General features: G+C 40.3%; 1 protein-coding gene and 1 non-coding gene across 2 annotated transcripts in view; one reads left to right on the top strand and one right to left on the bottom strand.

Annotated features, from left to right (window-relative positions):
- CLSTN2 (calsyntenin 2) overlaps positions 1-23,546 on the top strand; it is a 586,341-nt gene that overhangs the window by 139,126 nt on the left and 423,669 nt on the right. The window lies entirely within an intron of this gene.
- On the bottom strand, positions 6,162-6,299 carry LOC114816568. Its single transcript, XR_003764357.1, has one exon. It is a non-coding gene; the product is annotated as a small nucleolar RNA SNORA7 (small nucleolar RNA).

The raw sequence follows: 23,546 nt of genomic DNA, 5'->3' as shown, positions 1-23,546 counted from the left end.
ACAGATGAGGGAACTGAGGCCCAGAGAAGTAAAGTGACTTGCCCAGAGTCACACAGCTGACAAGTGGCAGAGCTGGGATTCGAACTCATGAGCCCTGACTCCAAAGCCCGTCCTCTTTCCACCGCGCCACGCTGAAGGCCACACAGAAGACAAGTGGCAGGACCAAGATTAGAACCCATGACCTTCTGACTCCTAGGCCCGAGCTGTATCCTCTGCTTTATGCCACTTCCCCATCCGAGCTTACGGCTCGGTCAGGAACTCGGTGTGCCAGATAGCCAGTAGGCCATCAGCAGTGTTACCTGCTTCAGGGTTGGGGTGAGTGGGGGAGATGTTGCTCCAATTGGGTCAGGGAAAAACCTGCCCCCGGTTTTGTGGCTGCAATTCTTTCATCTGGCAGGATGGGGCCTCCAGTCCAGCCCACACATCTGTGGAATTCCCTCCTCTCCCTGGGATGTACGTTCCCTTTCAGTTCTTGTCGCTACCCCGCTTTTAAATGCGCCATTCCAGTATGAGCCACTTTTTACATCTACCCCTAATCAGCATGGCATATTGGATGGAGCACGGCCCTGGAAGTCAGAAAGCCACGGGTTCTAATGCCAGCTCTGCCATGTCTCTGTTCTGTGACCTTGGGCAAGTCATGTCACTTCTCTGTGACTCGGTTACCTCTTCTGTAAAATGAGAATTGAGACTGTGAGCTCATATGCAACAAGGACTGTGTTCAACCTGATTTTCCTGTACCCACCCCAAGGCTTAGTACAGTGCCTGGCACATAGTAAGTGCTTAACAAGTACCACAATTATTAATTAATAAATGCTATTGTTTAGCTTCTTACATTGAGTAGGTATAAATAGGGCAAAAAACCCGGGCAACTTTTGAAATATTGGTGTCCTGTTCTGTTTGGGACCTTCATAATTCAGTGCTCAGATACTTAGAGGATAATTACCCATGGAGGGGTGTATTCATATTGCAAAATACTCGAATAAACTGGTCCATATGAAACACACTGAAATGATTAAAAACTATTGAACGAGATTAGAAAAGGGTTTAATTCTCATCCTCTGTATTGACTAGTTATTTCAGCTTGTTTCTGAAAAGAATATATAATTTTTCTTTCGTTACAGTTTATGTAGCCTTTGTATTCTATGTCATTGTCTCTTGTGATTTTTGCCTCTTATGTTCAGTATCTCCTTTGAGAATTTAAGCCCCTTGAAGGCAGTAAAATTTATTGCTGCCTCATTACTATTCTCCACAGTGCCTAAATGTGTGTGTGTGTGTGTGTGTGTGTCCTGCACCCAAATATTGCTCAATAAATTGTGCTGATGAATGAGGGCATTAATGTTGAATAACTGTGGAGGATACTTTCAGTCCAGTATCCCTTTAGGGAGGGCAGCTGACCCGAACACTACTTTTATGTCACCATTTACTAGCTGTGGTTTACAGTTTTACTTATTTGTGTTGACCTCTTTTGATATCTGTTTTACACTTTGCCTCCACAGATTTCTGTTCGTGAGGTGATTGTCTGTTTTTTCACCCAAGGCCTGATAGAACATCCCCTGGGGGAGAATCAGAGTACAGTGACAGGGCCTGCTGAAAGCAAGCACAGAGGATGGGGCAATCTTGGGAAATCCATCAAAAGTTCCCGGGCATTGGCTGATCCAGTAAAACTTTCCCTTTTTTAGGGCTCTATCCCTGGAGATCATGATGAACTGTGTGGGAGAGAAAACCTAACCATATTTCTCTGAGGTTTAACTGTGTTCCTTTACTGATTTTGTAGTTTGATTCTTTCTTCAGAGACACATGTCCCATGGATGATGAGGTAAACCCGCAATAACCAATTTTCTTTGTTGCCTACCAGACTGTAACTAATGGTTCCAGGAAAATGATCCCTATAAAACACACACACACACACACACACACCAGGGGAGGAGGGTATAAACTTCTCAAGTTATATCTTTTTATACCAAGGTTTACTGCTGAGAGATTTTTTTATGATCAAATAACCCCATCCCAGAGGTGCTTGCTTTAAACACTTGACAATGCCTTACTTTTAATAGTCAGAAGTCCTTGTGTGGAATTGTTTTTAATACAGTGGCTGCAAAGAGCCATCCTATAAAACACCACAAACCCAAAATGAGATTCCCTATCTCCTAAATCTGAAAACAGTTATTTCCTTAACTATCTTTTCTGCTAGTCCTGGGTAGCAGAGAGGGCGAAACAATGAAAGAACAGCAGTCTCGTTCTTTATGTGGCACATGCTACATGCAAATAATAATTGTAGTATTTGTTAAGTATTTACTATGTGCTCAGTAATGTACTAAGTGCTGGGGTAGGTGCAAGATGATCAGGTGGAGACAATCCGTGTCCCATATTTCCTTTATCTCCCTCTCCTCTGTGTCAAATAAGCACTTGGCTACCCACCCCTGGCTCCCACCAATTCCTGCTACTTTCCCCTATCCCTGATCTGCTTTAACGTCTCTCTCCCCTCTAGATTGTAAATTTCTATAGGAAGAAATCACCTCTACCAACTGTATCATGCTATGCTTTTCCATGCAGTTAATTCAGTGTTCAGCATACAGTACATTCTCAATAAGTGCCACTGATTGATACGGATTCAAAGTCTAAGTAGGAGGGAGAACTAGTATTTCTCCTCCATTTTGCAGATTAAAAAAACTGAGACACCGAGAAGTTAAGATACTTTTACAAGGTCACACAGGTGGAGTAAGGATTGGAATCCAAATCATCTAAGTCCCAATCCTGTGCTATTTCCACCAGGCTATGCTGCTTAGAACGGAAAAATGGAAACAATCATACATTCTGATCTCATTCCAGTCAGATGTGTTTTTCATTAATAGCAAATTCTAGTTGGATAAGGTGCTTCACAACAGTCTTAATGATCAAAACAAGGGGCCAAGAAGCCTTCCTCTCTAATACCCAACTCACTGTCACTGGGTTGCTCATTGAAGAGAAAGTATACAGAAGGATGGGCTCTCATGGGATGAATGAGAGAAATGTCTATCAGTCCAGCATTATTCGGTGCTTTGGTGAAAGATGAAGCTAGGTTTGTTGTCTTGTTTTATGTTGTCGAGTTGTTTCTGACCTAAAGAGACACCACAGACACATCTCTCCGAGAATGCCCCTCTCCATCTGCAATCATTCTGGTAGTGGATCCATAGAGTTTTCTTGGTAAAAATATGGAAATGGTTTACTATTGCTGCCTTCTGAGCAGTAAACTTGAGTCACCACCCTTGACCCTCTCCCATGCCACTGTTGCCTAGTGTGGGTGTGTTTTGACTTGTAGCAGATTGCTTTCCACTCGCTAGTCATTGCCCAAATTAAGAATGGAATGGTAGGCCACTGCTTGACTCCCTCTCCCATAGTCGAGCCTGGTATAGTACTGAAAACTCTCCAGGTGCGACCCTGAGAGGGTCTGTTACCAGAAAGGAAATGCCTTTCCAAAGAGGCACAAGGTAGACACTGTCTGGCTCAACTCAGGGTTGGGGCCGGGGAGAGTTGGACAGCTTTTAAGGTGATCAGGAGGACCATGGAATCATGGAGTGGCAAGGTTTCTGGGGAGGTGACCTGGTCAAGCCAGGAGAGGACAGAATAAAAATGGAAGATCGTAAGCAATGAATCACTGCAGGTACATAAAGACGTCACAATAATAATTTGGGCTTTTGGCATTTTATTTTTTAAAAATCCTAACCTCACCTCGTTTTAGATTCTGCTCAGGCTAGTGCTTGTGTAACAGAGGTCTCATTGACAGTTGTCTTTGTTGTTCCTTTCTTTTTTGAAAACTGTTCATTTCAGGTAAACTCTGAGTAAAGAAAAGTCAAAGGTCTATAATAGCGTTGTACAAGACCAAAATATATAGCTGAAAAAATCCAAGTGCCTGTGTTTTTATGCCTTGTGGAAAGTTTCCTTAAAGGAGTATTTTCAATTTCACTAGCCTCTGAATTTTATCTTTTCTATAAAGATATGTGCTGGGTTTCTCTGGGAGGTTTTTACACAACTGAGAAATTTCCACTGTTCTCTGTCAAAAAGATTTTAAGTCATTTATCAATCAGTTGATCGTATTTATTGAGCACTTAAAATGTGCAGAAAACTGTACTCTAAGTGCTTGGGAGAGTTCAATGCAAAAGAATCAGCACATATGTTTCCTGCCCATAATGAGCTTACTTTCTATAGTGGGAGACACACATTATTTTGTGTGGACTGAAATATAAAAGCTGAGGGGAAAAAAAAGACCAGTAGAATTTCTTGAAGCCATAGGTCAGTCCATGTTACTTTAAATTTTCAGAAGCTTCAAAGGTTTTTCTATTTCCTACATCTAGACAGGACGAAATGTAAATGCTGGCACCCCACTGAAAACTTGTAGTACTATATGTCAATTTTCAGGTGGGAAAGTTATCAGTTCACAAAATGGCTATCTCAGCTGAAACAGAACAGTGAATGTCCATAACAGTGAAACAAATGCAGTGCTTGTCTGTAAAGTTCATGAATTTAAAGGCAGAACTGGCTGGACAGAATTAGAAATAAAAATTAACAATAAGGATTACAGTCAGGGTGACTAGAGTTTTCAGTTATCCTCTCAAGGAATTACTTCAGCTTTTTAAGTACCTCACTTAAGGTACACCCCCCACCACACACACCTTTTTTTTTTTTGCTGGGGAGATTGTCTTTATTGAAAGGGATACTTGATAGGGTAACCTGACTTCTTTGTCCCAATCAAGACTGTAAACCAGGCTGTTCTACACGTTCATCCCCTTGACATTTCAAGGACAGACTGTTCTCACTTCTCCATCTGAAGACACTCTCAGTGGATGGTTTCTCTTGCACATCCAGGCTTTTTGAGTGTTCCAAGCAATTTTGTCACTAAGACTCTTCAGGTCTTTAATTACCTATTCCTGTAAATCCATTACTCAGCAACTGTTTTGAAACTGAGCACAAATGAAATCCTCTAAAAAATGTTACAGGAAAAAAAGAGTAAGTAAGACAATAACACCATTCCTAGATTATGATATTAAAGTGCTTACTATGTGCCAATCACTGTTCTAAGCACTGGGATGGATACAAGCAAATCTGGTTGGACACAGTCTCTGACCCACATGGGGCTCATAGTCTTAATCCCCATTTTACAGATGAGGAAACTGAAGCCCAGAAAAATGAAGTAACTTGCCAAGGATCACACCGTAGATAAATGGCAGAGCTGGGATTGGAACCCAGATCCTCTAACTCCCAGGCTCAGGCTCTGTCCACTAGGCCACTGTGCTTCTCTAGATTCATTCATTCAATTGTACTTTGTGCTTACTGTGTGTAGAGCACTGTACTAAGTGCTTCAGAAAGTACAGTACAACAATCTTACAGTCTAGAGGGTGGGAGGCAGATATGAATACAAATAAAATCACAGGTATGTACATAAATGCTGTAGGGATGGGAGGAAGGAAGAGCAAAGGGAGCAAGTCAGGGCAATGTAGAAGGGAATGGGAGATAAGAAAAAGTGGGGCTTAGTCTGGGAAGGCCTCTTGGAGGAGATGGGCCTGCAATAAAGTTTTAAAGCTGGGGAGAGTGGTTGTCAGTCAGATTAGAGGAGTGATGGCACTCCAGACAGATGGTCCTTCTAGCCTAGTGATCTGCATCCAACAATGGTAAGAGGCTTGGGAATACTTTGGAATGGTTGCCATTCTCATGCTTAGAAATGTACCCCTAACTTTACCTCCACTTCCCAACTTCCCCTCTAATAATCCACTATATAACACTCCTCCATTGCCTTATCCAAACCCCTTTTGAATAGAATGATATTTTCAAATTGCACAACTTCCTGTGAAAATAAATTATCTATGATTGTCTCTGGGATTTGGTAAACACCAATTCCTTTTTCACCCTGTCCATTGATCCATTATTAGACTTCAAGCATGCCTCCTCTCAGGACTCTTTCTTGAGTTGACTTATGTTGTCAAGTCATCTCTGACACATAGAGACTACATGGACACATCTCTCCAAGAAGACACCGCCTCTGTCAGCAATCATTCTGGTAGTGTATCCATAGAGTTTTCTTGGTAAAAATACAGAAGCGATTTAACCACTGCTTTCTGTGCAGTAAACTTGAGTCTCCGCCCTCAACTCTCTCCCATGCCTCTGCTGCCCAGCCCAGGGGAGTTTTGACTTGTAGCAGATTGCCTTCCACTTGCTAGTCACTGCCCAAGGAAGGAATGGAAAGGGTAGGCCTCTGCTTGACTCTCCCTTTCATAGCCAAGACTGATAGAGTACTGGAAACTCTCCAGGTGTGATCCTGAGAGGGGATCTTTATTGACTAATGTGTCTTAAACTTTCCAGTTTATCCTCAAAAGGACGCTTTCTCAACTCTCAGGTAATGTTGGTTATCTTTTTCCTCGCCATTTTTTTAATGATGTTTGTTAAACACTCACTGTGTGCCAAGAACTATACAAAGTGCTGAGGTAGATACAAGCTATCAGGTTGGACACAGTCCATGTCCCACATGGGACTAACACAGACTTAATCCCCATTTTACAGAAATGGTAATTTAGGCACAGAGAAGTTAAGTCACTTGACCAAGGTCACACAGCAGACAAGTGGGACAGCTGAAATTAGAACCCAGGTCCTTCTAACTCCCAGGACTAAACTCTCTCCACTAGGCGACAGCCTGCAAATAGTTTTCCAGGTACTGACATATAGCTGTTTAAATAATGTTCTTTGTTAAGCACTTAGTATGTTTTGGACAGCCCAAAAGACAAACAAATTGATTTTAAAGCAAATTCAACCAAAGTGGTCTTTGGAATGCCAAATGACTCGATTTACATTTAGTATATTTTGGACACATAATCTGAAGGACTAATTCTCTGGAGAAGACACTAATGCTAGGAAAAGTCAAGGGAAAATGTGGGAAGAGGCAGACCAGCAGCCAGATGGATAGAGACCATAATGACAATAACAGAAGAACCATTAGAAAGGTTGTGGTTTATGGCAGAGGACACAACGTTCTGGAGAGTGTGCATCTATGGAGTCACTGTGAATCAGAAAGTACTCGACAGAACTTAATACTAATGTATTGGACCCTGTACTGAATGCTGGGGTAGATACAAGTAATTGTCAGACATAGTTCCCTCTCCCACATGGAGCTCACAGTGACAAAACCTTGATGTTGTTTTCTATGTCTTCAGGCTCACCAAATTTTTATCTGTGCTTATTTTTCCACTCTTTGTGGAGTTCCCAGTTCTTAATTGGGAAGACTTTCTATAATTCAGTTTTCGTCCCTCTGATGACCACTTTTGCCCTGCCAGTTAAGCCTGCAGGCTCACAGTTTGGTCAGTTTGGTTTTTTTGACCTGAGGCATACCTTCCAGATTCAACTGCCTCTGGGCTTCTAGTCTTTAATCAACTGCCTCTGGGCTTCTAGTCTTTTTTTGTTTTGTTTTGTTTTAATCACCCTTCTCAGGTCTTTAGTTTTTTGGACACAATTATCCTTTTGCTGTGCCTCTCTTGTCTCTCCTACCATCAAACTCTCATACACAGTCTTCCTTCTGGCTGGCACTCCCTCCCCTGCACATCAGCATCACCACCCTTGCCCATCTACAAAGACCTATTAGAAACATATTGCCCCCAGGAAACCTTCTCTGACTCATCTCTCATTGCTACTGCGTAACCTAAGCATTGGCCCATCCCCTAAGCACTTAGATACTCAACTTTACCCCCACAGCACTCATGTATATATTCTTATTCTTTGTTTCTTCCCTTATGTGTAATTCATTTTCGTGTCTGACTCTGCTGCTATTGTAAACTCCTTGATAGCAGGGATTATTTCTATTTTATTATACTTTCCCAAGGCTTAGTACAGTGTTCTTGACAAAGCGCTTGATAAATATCACTGATTGATTTCCCAGAAAATGAGGTGTTTGTGTAAGTACATTAATTCAGGCCATTTGAAGACATTTTACTGCATTAGCGCTACATGGAACTTGGCAGTCACATAATGCTAACAATAAAACCAATCTATAAGAACAATAATTCCAATGTATCTGAAAGAAAAAGAGGAAGAAATTGTTTCATTCACTTTGTCATGGACCCAATTCATTAAGCAGCCAAATCTAATGGGAGAGAGGAACAGTAGAAATGTATATTTCTATGTGCAGTGTACTCTTACCGAGTAGCATTGGCCTTATCTATCATGTCTTTTGCCGAGGTCCAGCATTTGGGGTGCTGTCTGAGGTGGTGAGAATTGATGCCATAAATGCTTCTATCAGCCCAAGTTTCCCTAGATCCTAGGTAATGGGGAATGAGATACTGCAAACAACATAGCATGATATATGGGATAGATCATGGGCCTGGAAGTCAGAAAGACCTGGCTTCTCACCCCAGCTCCACCCAATGTGACATTGGACAAGTCACTTCACTTCTCTATGCCTTCATTACCTCATCTGTAAAATCTGGATTACAATTTTAAATCCCTAGGGGGAGAGGGACTGTGTCCAAATTGATTAGCTAGTATCTACCCTAGCATTTAGAACAGTGCTTAAATACCATCATCATTATTATTATTAATAATAACTTTTTTTACAGGGCATATATAGCTGTAATGTTATCAAAAGGGCAATATATTTCACCTTGTGTGTGGGGAAAACTATCTAATCCTGAAGCATACATCATTTTGGGCTGACCATTTCACCTTGTTGAATGGTAATATTCATCAAGGCATGTGCTTGAGATTGAGTGTGTGTGTGTATGTGTGTGTGAACTCACTTTATTCCCTGTCCTTTTATTCTAAATTGTGTGGCACTCTTTCATGGTAGTACTTCAGTTTGTGCTAATTGAGGTTGCCACCTTCAACTGGAAGTGACATGTTCATATGGCATTCATGTTAAAGCCTTTTTGAACTGTGGATCTGAAACAGCAGTAAATTAGATCAGTAGTCCCTGTTAAAAGGTTCCGGTTGATTTAAGAGATAATGTTGACGGAGCAGAATGTTGTCACAAGATAATAGTGTATTGCTGTTAGATAAATGCCAAGGGGAAGCTAAAGCATTTATTGGATATAAACACTGAAGCAAACCAGAGACATTCTTTTGTAGACAAGGAGTCATTCACCCTCTGCCTGCATTTAGACTGAAATAGATGATGAATGTAAATGCCTTGCCATAACTTTGATAGGCGTGGATTTAAAGGAATGATAATTTCCTCCGTTGAAGTTCACATTCTCCACTGTGTAAGGGTAATGCATATTTGCAAAACACTGAAATCTCACTGGCTTGGAGCCCATAAATTCATTCATTCAATAGTATTTATCGAGCACTTATTGTGTGCAGAGCACTGTACTAAGCATTCGGGAAAGCACAATACAGGAATTAAAGGATACAATCCCTGCACGCAATGCACGCACAGTCTGGGTGGGGGGAGACAGACATCAGAGCACATAAACAGCCATCAGTATAAATAAATAAAGTTACAGATATATACATAAATGCTATGGGGCAAGGAGGGAGGAAGAGCAAAGGGAATGAGTCAGGGTGACAAGAAAGGGAATGGATGATGAGGAAAAGTGGGGCTTAGCCTGGGAAGGCCTCTTGGAGAAGGTGTATCTTCAGTAAGGCTTTGAAGAAGGGGGAGGGTAATTGTCTGGCAGATTTGAGCAAGGAGGGCATTCCAGGCCAAAGGTAGAACTTGGGCCAGGGGTTGGCAGCCACACAGGTGAGATCGAGATACAGTGAAAAGGTTAGCACTAGAGGAGCAAAGTGTGCAGGCTGGGTGGTAGAAGCAGAAAAGGGAGGTGAGGTGGGAAGGGACAAGGTGATGGAGAGTTTTAAAGCCAACGGTGAACAGTTTTTGTTTGATACGGAGGTGGATAGGCAATCACTGAAGATTTTTGAGAAGGGGGGATGACATGCTCTGAAAGTTTCTGTAGAAAGATAATCTGGGCAGTGGCATGAAGTATGGGAGAGGCAGGAGGTTGGGAGGACAGAAAGGAGGCTGATGAAGTAATCTAGGCAAGATAGAAGTAATCTAGGCAAGATAGATCAGCCAGTGATTACACTAAAGAAACTGATGATCTTGTTATGGAAACCCTAAAAGGAAAACCTGAATTGAGCTGTCTGGAGTTCAGCCTCAGGATCCAGGAGTTCATTGAACTCATTCGACAGAATAAATGACTGGATGCTGTGAGGCATGCAAGAAAGCATTTCAGTCAGCCTGAAGAAAGTCAACTGGATGAGGTTCGACAAGTAATGGAAATGTTTCTTGATTCTATTTACTGCCATAGTTCTTGTCTGTCTCCCCCAATTAGACTGTAAGCCCGTCAAAGGTCAGAGACTGTCTCTGTTACCGATTTGTACATTCCAAGCGCTTAGTACAGTGCTCTGCACATAGTAAGTGCTCAATAAATACTACTGAATGAATGAATGAAATGTTGGCCTTCCCATCAGACACTCATATCTCCCCTTATAAGGATCTTTTGGATCCTGTACGATGGAGGATGCTGATTCAGCAGTTTAGGTATAATAATTACAGACTATATCAGCTGGGGAACAACTCTGTCTTCACTATAATGCTGCAGGCAGGCCTTTCAGCCATAAAGACACCCTCCTTCGAAGAGGAATTGTGTATACTAATTCTCTTACATTCTCCCAAGCACCCTCTACAAGCACTCTCTACAGTGCTCTGCACCTTCTATTTATTGCTATTGTTTTTTCTGTCTCCCCCAATTAGACTGTAAACCCGTCGAAGGGCAGGGATTGTCTCTATCTGTTACCGATTTGTACATCCCAAGCGCTTAGTACAGTGTTCTGCACATAGTAAACGCTCAATAAATACTATTGAATAAATACTATTGAAAAAATGAGTGATTGTACTAACGTGGCAGCCTTTTGGATGGAGATGAAAGGGCGAATTTTAGAGTGACTTTAGGGAAACGGGTTTAAATTTTAAACATTTAAAAAAATGGGGTTCCCGTTTTTATTTTCAGGATTCAAATATGTTTACTAGAAAGTGGTCATTCGAAAATATTAATCCTTTCCTTTTATTTGCGTGTAATGCAAAAGACTAAAGGAACCCAGAACATCACCAATCCTGTGTATGTAATAACTTTGACAGCAGAGATCACATCTTTTACTTCTGTAGACTATTTCATAAGCATTCTGTAGAGTGCCTGGCATTCAATAGGCCCTCAGCTAATCCTGCTGCTGTGGATGATGATGATGATGATGATAACTCTCCCTGAATAAAACTCCTTCTCTCTAACTCCCCATTTATTCATTCATTCAGTTGTATTAAGCACTTGCTGGGTGCAGAGAACTGTATTAAGCACTTGGGAGAGTACAGTAAGAGCTAACCTGTTGTCCATGTCCTCTTTCAGACCTGGAATTCCTCCCTCTTCATATCCAACAGACTACCACTCTCCCCACGTTCAAAGTGTTATTAAAAGTACATCTCCTTCTAGAGGACTTCCCTGACAAAATCCTCCCTTTCCCTCCTGCTTCACCTATGCACTTGAATCTGTACCCTTTAAGCCCTTGATATAAATCTCACCCTGAGCCCCACACCACTTAATGTATATATCCATATCATTATAATATCTGTCTCCCTGCTCTAGGCCATAAGGTCCTTTTAGCAGGGAACGGACCTATCAAGTATTTTAGCCTCCCAAGTGTTTAGTATACTGAGCTGCACAAAGTATGTGCTTAACACATACCATTGATTGATAAATTAATTTGAGTCCTCTGATTTTTCATTAGCTCTATATGATTGACTGTTGAACTTACTCAACCTTAAAATGAAAATTCTGAACATCAGCGGCAAGTTGACTACTGTTTACAGACAGGCAATGGATTGGGTTTTCATTTCAAGAAATAGCATATGGGCTTAACAATTTCTAAACTATCTTAGCCATTTTCCTCAAATACCCTCCATTTATAAAAGCTCTTACCTGTTTAAAGTTTAGATTGTTTACATTATTGAAGTTCAGTGCTGAAAATGGCACTCTCAACATTTAAGTTGTGACTTAAAAAATCAATATTGACATTTTCTGCATGATTTCCTTTTCTCTAGAAAATAAACTCTTACTTCTAATTCACCTACAACTATGAGGGAGATAGATTCTAATTTAAAAAAAATATGGTATATTTAATAACAGGCAGATAGCTTGTGCTTTCAGCTAGAATTAATTAACTTATCGATCCAATAAAATCGTAACTGTAAGTACCGTCTAGCCAAAGTAAAATGGTTTGTGCTTAATATGTTCATTTTATTGAAAGAAAAGTTTGGTGTATTTAATTTCAAAATGAAAAAAAAATCTGTGCATGGCACGGTGAAAAGAGCACAGACTGGGAGTTAAAGAGCTGTGTTCTAATCCAGGCAACTACTTCATGGCTGTGTGAACGTGGACGAGTCATTTAACCCTCTCTCCTTTTCATTTTCCTCATCTGTAAAATGGGGATTCATTACTTGTTATCCCTTCTGTTTAGACTGTGAGGCTTATGTGGGGAAAACCAAAATAAACAAACAAACAAAAGGCTGTGATAACCTGATTATCTTGTGTGTACTACAGCACTTTTATAAGGCCCGGCACATATCAAGTACTTAACAAATACCACAGTTATTTTCAAGTAGACATGATCCTTGTACACAAAAGAGTTTACAATTAAATGTGGCAAATAAACATAACCTTGAATATTTCATAGTTGAGTGATAGAATGTCTGAAAAATAGACACAAGTGAATAGAAAAGTTAAGAACATAATTAGATACATATGAGTACCCTGATGGCCTGTGAAATAATTATGGTGTGCAAGTCACTTTTCAAATGTGGTAACCTAATTTTAATTACAGGGTCCCTAGTTTTACAACTTCTACTGTATCTACAGTGTCTGCAGTAAATCACTAGCCCTTATTAACAAGCAATGTGACTATTCTGTAAAACAGGATTAATCTTCTGATTTCCTGGCCCTTGAAAAAATATTAGTGGTGAAGCAATGCTTACCTGAGTTGCAAAGCTCTGCTCTATCCTCCTATTAGACTGTAAGCTCCTTGAAGGTAGAAAGTATGTCGCCTTCTTTGGCAAGTCAATCAATCCTATTTATTGAGCACTTGTTTTGGGCAGAGCACTCTACCAAGCGCTTATTTCATTCAATAGTATTTATTGAGCGCTTACTATGTGCAGAGCACTGTACTAAGCGCTTGGAATGAACAAGTCGGCAACAGATAGAGACAGTCCCTGCCGTTTGACGGGCTTACAGTCTAAAAGGGGGAGACAGGCAGACAAGAACAATGGCAATAAATAGAGTTAGGGGAAGAACATCTCGTAAAAACAATGACAATTAAATAGAATCAAGGTGTTGTACATTTCATTAACAAAATAAATAGGGTAATGAAAATATATACAGTTGAGCAGACGAGTACAGTGTTGAGGGGGCAGGGAGGGGGGAGGAGCAGAGGGAAATGGGGGGAAAAGAGGGTTAAGCTGCAGAGAGGTGAAGGGGGGTGGTAGAGGGAGTAGAGGGAGAAGGGGAGCTCAGTCTGAGAAGGCCTCTTGGAGAAGGTGAGTTTTAAGTAGAGCTTTGAAGAGGGGAAGAGAATTAGTTCCTTAGGAGAGTCCAATATGACAGACACATTCCCTGCTACACCCAAGCACCTAGTACAGTCATTGGCACTCAGAGGCTTAATCAGTGCTGTTGAGGATAATAATAATTGTAGTATTTATTAAGTGTTTGCTGTGTATCCTTTACTGTTCTAAAAACTGAATAATAATGATATGCTTTATCATTCGAGAAGCAGCATGGCTCAGTGGAAAGAGCCTGGGCTTGGGAGTCAGAGGTCATGGGTTCTAATCCTGGCTCCGCCATTTATCAGCTATGTGACTTTGGGCAAGTCACTTCATTTCTCTGTGCATCAGTTACCTCATCTGTAAAATGGGGATTAAGACTGTGAGCCCCACGTGGGACAACCTGATCACCTTGTATCCCCCCAGCGCTTAGAACAGTGCTTTGCAGATAGCAAGCATGCATTATTATCATTATTATAATATCTTTGTTGCCTGATCCAAGTGATAGCTGAATAATTGTATTGCCCAGAAAAATGTAATTCAGGACAGAGACATCATTTCCTTCAATTCTATCTCTTGCATTAATTGAATAAAAGTGTAGGCCTAAAATATTCAGAGGATTTCCTAGTTTAGTCCCCGTATGAGTGTGGCACCCAAACTGAGTTAGTTTGGCTCCCTCTATTAATACATTTTGGATTTTTATGGAGAGACACAATATGTCCATTTTTCCTTCAGGAGGATTACAGACTTTTCCTTTCCTATTTTCTGAGAATGCTGTGAAGATAAGCAAGACCATGCCTTTCTACTGCTCTGTGTTTCTCAGAGAGAGATGCATAATAATTCTTAAGTTATCGAATAACATGTGAAATCAGCAAGTCATTTCACTTTAAAGTAATCCCATTCCTTTCATCCTGTAAGAATGATAACTGACCTGACTACATCATATAATGGTTATGAAGATTAATGGCTCATTTTCAAAGTCTTAGAAATGACAGCTGTTAACTAAATGTTAATGAAGTCATTCCCACCAACATCGTGGCTCTCACCACTTTATTTTCTAAACATTGTTCTTATTATCGAGGAATGAAATCAATTGCTTTGATTTCCCCTCTAATCATTGGGTTTCCAGCTGCTGTTTCCTAATTACCGATTACGTATTTGAAGTAAACATTTTGATGTCCAGGCTCTATTGGAAGAGTCCCTTTCCCAGAACTATCTACCTTTTAGGCAATTAAGTAAAAATTACCTTTAAAATAGTTGAAAAACGAATGTATTGATCTATAAGTGTAGTATAATCAAACTATGTAACTCCACTCAATTTAAGTGCACCAAAACCATTTAAATGAGGATTTTAGTAATTATGGGTTAATTGGTAAAATCCCTTTTGCAGTTATGTTAATTAGAAGGATAAGATTAGAGGTTAAGGTAGTTACCATGCACCTGCACTGCATAATATCATCTGAAAGATGCCTTAACTTCTTGACTTTTAATAATAATAATAATAATAATGTTGGTGTTTGTTAAGCACTTACTATGTGCAGAACACTGTTCTAAGTGCTGGAGTAGATACAGGGTAATCAGGTTGTCCCACGTGAGGCTCACAGTTAATCCCCATTTTACAGATGAGGTAACTGAGGCACAGAGAAGTTAAGTGACTTGCCCACAGTCACAAGTGACTTGCCCACAGTCCCACAGCTAAGTGGCCGAGCTGGGATTTGAACCCATAACCTCTGACTCCCAAGCCCGGCCTCTCCACTGATCCACGCTGCTTCTCAACTCATTTTCCCGTCTGTCTTATAGCTTTGGCTCTGAAATTCAATGTTGTTTATTTTTATCATGTTGTTTAGCTTGTAAGATAGTATCCCAGATATTTGAAAGACTGTGGATTTTGGCTACAGAAACATAGAAATTTTACTTAACATGACAACTACATGCCAATTATTTTTAAATATTCTAATTATGTAGTCATATAAAGATATTTCTATCATTTAGAGTCAATACAATATTTCTCTGTTCTACATTATTTCTGTTTTCCCTTATTGCCAATTCTGAAGATGCATAGCTATATACTCCTGAGAGCCATAACAATAGAGGCTTTATAATTGCATCTCAATCATTCCAAAACAATGATCTGAAATAGGGACCTGGGATTTGGGATTTGAAATTGGAACAGTAAAATAAGAGAGTGAGAAATGAAACTCATGTAGAAGAAGAGATGGTGGAAGATCACTTAGATTGAGATGTAGTCAATTGACATGCTAATTAATTTGTCTCTAAGATGATAATAGTAATAATCATGATAATAATAATTCTGGTATTTGTTAAGTGTTTACAATGTGCCAAGCACTGTCCTAACTGTAGTTACAAGATCAGGACCCACTTGGGGCTTGCAGTCTAAGTAGAAAGGAGAACAGATATTGAATCCCCATTATGCAAATGAGGGAACTGAGGCCCAGAGAAGTTAAGTGACTTGCTCAAGGCCATACAGTGTATAAGTGGCAGAGCCAGGATTAGCACACAGGACATCTGACTCCCAGCCACACACCCTTTCCACTTGGCCACACTACCTCTCCAGCTATTTCAGACATTGACCAGAGTCTGCAGAGCAATGAGTTGCCACTTTTGAAAATTAAAGGAGGATAGGAAAGATCTCATTAGGAAAGATAGGAAAGGCTAATTCAATGCAGGCATATTTGTGTTTAGTCATAGTTACACTAATGGAAATGATTTAGCTAGAAAGACCCTTTAAAAAACCCTAAATTCAATCTGAAGTCATCCCAAAGAAAACACAAAATTGCTTCACAATAATTACCTTGCCAAAGAACATTTCCATTTAGGTTACTTGAATTGACTCTTCACACATAGTAGGTCTGGGAGTTGGGGAGATAGATTTTACAGATTGGAAATGGATAATAAATACTGTTGATCATTTAGTAGGCTGTTTTTACTAGATTGCTGAATGGAGTTTCAGGCTCTATGTTTTAAGGGAATGATTTATGTAGATATGGAGAACTTAAAAAGTGTTCAGGGAAGAAGCATAAAGATGATTAAAAGGTTGTAAAATAATATCTCTGAAGAAAGGTTAAAGAGATCATTTAGCCTAGTGAATAGAGATTCCAGGGAGACTAAACAATTGTTTTCAAAAGTATGAGGAATTACTCTGTGGCAGATTGAGGCAACCCATTGCATCTCTACTAAAATCGGACTGGAAGAAAATAACTAACTAAAATGCATCTATCACTAAGAGATGAGGAAGCATTTTTGAGGGTAATGATGATGATGATGATTAATAATAGTTATGATTAAAACAATAATACTGGCAAATGTTAAATTCTTACCACGTGCCTATCAGTATTAAAGGCTGAGGTGGATACAAGATAATCATGTTGAACTTAGTCCCTGTTTCTCATGGGGGCTCACAATCTAAGTAGGAAAGAGGAGGATTTAAAGCCAGGTGTGGGCAGGGATTGTCTCTCTTTATTGCTGAATTGTACTTTCCAAGCACTTAGTACAGTGGTCTGCCCACAATAAGAACTCGATAAATATGAATGAATGAATGAATGAATCTCTAATTTACAGATGAGGGAACTGAGGCAGAGAAGTTATGTGACTTGCCCACGGTCACACAGCAGACAGGTGGCAGAGCCAGAATTAGAACTCAAGTGCTCGGAGAGCCTGGGCCTGTGCTCTTTCCACTAAACCATGCTGCCTTTCTCCATGCCGCTTCTCTATGCTGATTGTAGTTAAGCCCCGGAATGAAGTACTAAAGGATAATGGAGAATCTTCTCTGGAGATCTTTTTAACAGGACTGATTCTCATCTGTCTTAGACAGCTGAAATGTGGGCCTGCCAAAAAGCCAGGAATGAACAAGCTGACTTCTCAAGGTCCTTTCCACCTCCATGATTGTGTGCTCTGCATATCTTGAAAGTTCAGCTAAAGAATGACTGTGAGAATATATATGACAAGTTCAGTGATAAATGCAACCAGAGGCAAGTGTTGCCATATTCAAAATTCCTTAAGCAGCAATGGTTATTTCCATAAGTTCCTGTGATTTGTAGCTGATGGAGTTAGCTGCTAGAAGTCTGTCTCAAATGGTTTGCACATTTTGATCCTTAGCCTAATTTCTTTAGCTGGAAAATGTTTGAATAGTTCCTAGCTCCACCTATTCACTACTCATTTTTAATGCTTACACAAATACTTGTAGAAAGGGAGACCTGTTTAGAAATGGCCATCATGTTTAATCTTTTCTGCTGCTCTTTGGGAAGGCAGATTGATCGTCGTCACCACTGAATATCTTCAGTGTAAAAGTTAAAGATGGCCCTGAGCAGTTGTACTCTGCATTTTTCAAATGCAAAAGGAAAAGTCCAAACTGTTCTATCCTCCCCTGGGCTTTTAGGGAGGCTCATTATTATTATTATTTTTTTTCCTGGGCACTCAGGCACCATTCAGTACATTGCTGCTGCAAGTGGTGTTAAGGGATGTCCACTGAGCATGGGCCTGCTGCCGCATTTCTACAGTCCTTTCATAATACAAGCATCAGGGATTGTACTACCACTGTACAAAGGAAAATGGAGCTCTAATGAACTGGAACAGCTAATGGACCTTCCCACATCCTCAATCTTAAATGGTTCAAGGAGTGCTTCCAGTACTGGGGAGAATCTGGCTAAATTATTTATGACACAAATTCAGGGTTACAATAGGACAGCAATTCCCTAAAGAGAATTAAACAGTTGTCTAAAGAATTCAATTCTGTTTTACTTACCAACTGGATAATGCTCCTGAAGGAGGAGGATTCGTTCCAAGTCTTAATTGGAGGCAGTCTTAATTGGCTGTGGGGCAGCCTCAGGAGGTAAATTCTCCAGAGAATTTGAAGCCAGAGAGGAAGGAACCAAAGTAAACTCACTGGATATAAGGAGATATTTGAACTCTCCTTCCCCACTGCCTCCTCTCTCCTTCTGCCCTCCCTTCCCCAGCCCCAAACCATTTCCACTATCTAATAGCGTAGAGATGAAGAATAATTCCTTCCATCCTTTATTTCCACCTGAAAATAGAACTTGCATCTTCCCTAAGTTGAGGGCACCCTGAAGGCAAATGGCCACTTCTGGGAAGCTGGAGAGGACACTCGGGATGTGCTCAGCGCCTGCTTTTGGCAAACATATCTTCTGGTTCCTTATTGGTGTGGAAGGCATTGTGGCTGTTGTTGATGATGCTGTCCATGGTTTTTAAGGCACCAGGGCCACTCCACAGGGTCACCCCATAATCTATAAATTTGAGGGAACAGCAGAAGAAACAGTTGTGTCCCAAACCATCAGGCTGCTCAGCAGAGAGCTGAGTTCCTCCCTTCAGCTCTCTCCTGTTTGCTATTTGATCTTAGTGGATATGTGGGTGTGTTTTTGTATGTTTTTTCTGTCTCTATCAGCCTCTGGGTATCTCTCTCCATGTGACGTTCTTCCATTTCCAGTTGCCAGTGATGTCCCAGGTGATTACGAGACAAGGAGCTGCATGTGACATCACACACTGTACACCGGGCATGCAGAGTAGTATTTGACATTGTATATGCCATTGTGCTGAAGCATGCCATCATATGCTATCATAGCTTGTTTCTCCTGGGGATCCCACTCATCCATGAGCCTGTGGGCACCCCAACCTCAGTTCATACTGCAGAGCTCGGCAGCAGGAGCTCGGGCTTGAAAATGTTAATTAAGGATGTGAGAGCACCCAGGTTCATATCAATACCAGATGGGGGACAGACCTGACTGTATGGTACAAAATGAGATGACTGGATACCTTACATCAGCATGGCCTAGTGGGTAGACCATGGGCCTGGTAGTTAGAAGGACCCGAGTCCTAATCCTGGCTCCATCACTTGTCTGCCTTGTGACCTTGGACAAGTCATTTAATTTCCCTTTGCCTCAGTTACCACATCTGTAAAATGGGGATTAAGACCGTGAGTCCATGTGGGACAGGGACTATGCCCACCTGATTTGCTTGTATCTACCTCAGTTCTTAATTTAGTGCCTGGCACATAGAAAGATCTTAACAAATACTGCAATTATAGTCATTGCTATCTCCTCCCATTTCTTGGTTCAGTGTGGAAGTCCTCCACAAAGATGGAGCTGAAAGAAATTAATTTAAATTAAGCAGTATGGTCTAATGGAAACAGTGTTGTCTAGTGGATAGAGTATGGGCCTTGATGTCAGAAGGACCTGGGTTCTAATCCTGACTCCACTGCTTGTCTGCTGTGTGACCTTGGGCAAGTCACTTAACTTCTCTGTGCCTCCATTCCTTCATCTGTAAAATGGAGAGTAAGTCTGTGAGCCCAATGTGGGGCAGGGACTGTGTCCAGCCCAATTACCTTGTATCTACTCCAGCACTTAATACAGTGCCTGGCAGATAGTAAGTGCTTAACAAAAGCCCCAATCATTATTATTATTATTATTATTATTACTCTCATCATCAAGAAAATGAGACTGTTTCATGCACCAACTTCATGCTTCGTTTTCTTTAACAATGTGTTAGATTGCCTATCTTACGAAGAATGTATTTGTCCTTTGCATTTATTTAAAAAATCTAGCCTGTGTGTGAATGTGATTGACATGCCTGATGTAGAGGAAAGTCCAGTTGTGTGGTAGTTGTACCAATTTAGCAATTGCCCCATTGCTGAATCCTCTAGAGAACATTTGTAATGTAGACAGCAGGATGCAGATGAATTTCACACTATTTTTTTACCACTGAATCTCCAGTGGTTAATATAGGCATCTGCTATGTTGTGACAGCATAAAATCTAAAGCAGCATAAGCCCCATGAGGGAAGTTGTGGAAAAGAAAAAATGAAGACTAGGAAAGAGAGGTGACCAGGACATTTATAAGTGGGAGAAGAAAAAAAAAAACAAAAATGAAACAGAGTGCAACCTTGTGAGGAATTGTGATATAATAAATCTAGGATTTCCATAGCAACATCTGGGAAACAGTAAATATCAAGAAAAAAGGCAGGTGAGGTAGATTTTCTTAGAAGGAAATAGGGTGAACTTTTGTTGAAGTATATTCCCGTTACCCTGAGAATATGTGTTTTAAAACACCATTGAGAACCCACACTCCCTTTTAAAAATCTTGACTTCTTGGGCCAGAAAATGAAAACATCTAACCAATGGCTTCCAGTTTCTCCATCAGCAGTTTCTCCTTTACTCTTCTGCTCTCTTCCCCCTCACTCTTTTAAGTCTCCCTAAATTAGCTCACTATTTTACTTCCCTTATGGCTCTTCTAATCAAGCCACCTTTCCAAAGAGGACCTTTCTCTTTTCTCAAGATTTATGATACTTCAAAACAACTACTCTATGCTAAAGTTAATTTAAATGTATATATGCTAGATTTTCCTTACCCCCCATTATTATTTATGGAATTTCATCAATGTTCAATTCAACTTTGTTTACAGTACCTTTTACCATAGTAATCACCAGGCATAGTTTGAAGAAGCTTCAACATTTGTATTTCAAAATTTGGCATATCAAATGAACAAGATATAGATTATCTATTTACTCAGAACTACTGAGTAAATTACTCTGGATGTTCTGTTTTCGTTTTTTTTTTTAACACTATCTGGTTACCAGTTTGTCATACCAATGAACAATGGTATATTTTTTTCCCAATGGTCAGACAATATACATAAAATAGAAATAATACAATCCAAAGAAACTTGAGAAGATTTACCAGTTAATCCCTTGATATTTACCAGTTAATTCCTTTCCTATTTTTTATTCAGAGGTGAACTGCTGGCATTGTGCCCTAGAAGTAGTCTTCAGGGATGTAAAATAATTGGAAGATTTCATGGGAGAAGTGGTTTTTAAGAAGTACTTGAAGTTGGTTGATTTGGTAAAATGAAAAATAATCTTCCCAGGTAGAAAGAGGGAAGGAGGGAACCAGAGCCAGAATGCAGAGAGGAGAGAAGAGAAGTGAAAATCAAAGTTAAGTCTGACTAGCAGTGAAGAAAAGATGGTTATTATGAGGGAAGGAAAGGGAATTAGGGATAGAGAATTTCAATAGTGTCAGGAAAAAGGGGTATAAAGTGAAAGGTAAGAGAAAGCATACTTTTTTAGGTAGAAAATGTGGTTGTAGTGAGTAGGATGAAAAGAGCAATCAACAAAGGCAAAATGGCAAGAGTCAAGATGTGAGAATGTCAGTGCACAGGTATGGGATGGATATAGCATGGAGAGGACAGAGAATAGATGCTCATAGACAATGCAGTAATATTTAGGAGGTGAAAGTAAATCAAGCACAAAATGTATTGAATTCAGGAAGAGATTCCCTAACAATACAGTATCTTCTCTTATGCTGTAGAGTCATCTCTGATCCATAGAGACTCCATGGACACATCTCTCCCAGAATGCCCACATCTATCTGCATTAATTCTGGTAGTGTATCCATGGAGTGGTTTACCATTGCCTTCTTCCATGCAATAAACTTGAGTCTCCACCCTCGACTCTCTCCCGTGCCGCTGCTGCCCAGCACAAGTGCGTTTTGACTTGTAGCAGATTGCCTTCCACTCACTAGCCACTGGCCAGGCTAGGGATAGAATGGGCATGTCTCTGCTTGCCTCTTCCTCCCATAGCTGAGTCTGGTAGAAGAACAGTGGAAGCTCTCCAGATGTGATCTTGAGAGGGGTAATGCAGGGTAGCAGAATGCAAAATCATCTCCAGGGGAAAAGGGAAAGAGGAGTTTCTTTCTCCACATGAGATAGGGCCACAGGCATTATTACTCTCTTGATACTCCTGTCTGGGAAAAGTCTGCTATTACTGTCTCGATACTCCTGACTGAGAATAGGGAGCTCAGTACATCACCCATTAAGTCTTTTCCACCATCACCATCTTACTATCAATATCTTCATTTACTTACTATCTTCTTACCTACAGAGAAGCACTGTAGCTTAATGGAAAGAACCAGGGCTTGGGGGTCAGAGGTCATGGGTTCTAATCCCTGCTCCTCCACTTGTCAGCTGTGTGACTTTGGGCAAGTCACCTAATTTCTCTGTGCCTCAGTTACCTCATCCGTAAAATGAGGATTATGACTGTGAGCCCCACCTGGGACACCCTGATCACCTTGTTTCGCCCCCAGCACTTAGAACAGTGCTTGGCACATAGTAAGCACTTAACAAATACCATCATTATTATTATTATTACTTTCTGAATGAACTATGGCAGTCAGACTCAGTAGTGTAATGTTCCACATGGAGAGTTAAAGCTCCAAACTGAGTTGTAAAATGGACTTTCATATTCCAGCTTTAATAGCCAAGGTGAGCAAAACCAGAATCAAAGATCTCTGAAGATGAAGAATTCATTTCTCAGTTAAACTGGAGTGTGAAAGGGCTGACGATGGGAGAAGAGGAATAGTATGGGACATACCAAAAAAAGCTTGTCTCCAGTTCTTTTGGAACTGCAGAAATGTATATTGGACAGAAAATTTTGAACTTTGTGAGTTTTCAAGAAACAATCTTATTTTAGATTATTCATTTTAATTATTTAATGATTAGAGTCCTTGATGACTCCAATATAAGTAAGCTCCATTTTGCTCTCTAGACTATATGCTCCTTGTGGGCAGAGAACATGTCTACTAAATCTGTGACTGACTGCTTAGTATAGTAGTCTGCATACTAAGTGCTCAATAAACATGACTGATCGATTGATTTCCCTGCAGTTTCCTCAGTCCCATCCCAGGCCCAGAACTTGATTTAATATCTAATTATCCATTAATCTGTCACAGCCGATCCTCAAAACTGGTTCTTCTTAATTGAACTTTCTGTTGCTCTTTTCGTTACCTGGACGTGAATTAGTATTTGTTGAAAGCTAAATTATTTTGAACTGGATGAGGATCACCAAGCCAAGTTTAAATTTCTCTTGGTGTGAGCCATTGTTTGACTTTGGCTATGCTCGAGATGTTTGTCATTCTTTGCTAAAATATATTCTAAAATAAGAAGCTTTAGAGAGTTATGACTGAATAAGATATATTCAATCTACT

The sequence above is a fragment of the Ornithorhynchus anatinus genome, chromosome 1 (assembly GCF_004115215.2).
Source record: "Ornithorhynchus anatinus isolate Pmale09 chromosome 1, mOrnAna1.pri.v4, whole genome shotgun sequence".
NCBI classification, from domain to species: Eukaryota; Metazoa; Chordata; class Mammalia; order Monotremata; family Ornithorhynchidae; genus Ornithorhynchus; species Ornithorhynchus anatinus.
Note: the sequence above shows the minus strand (reverse complement) of the source record. Positions and strands in the feature narration are given on the sequence as shown.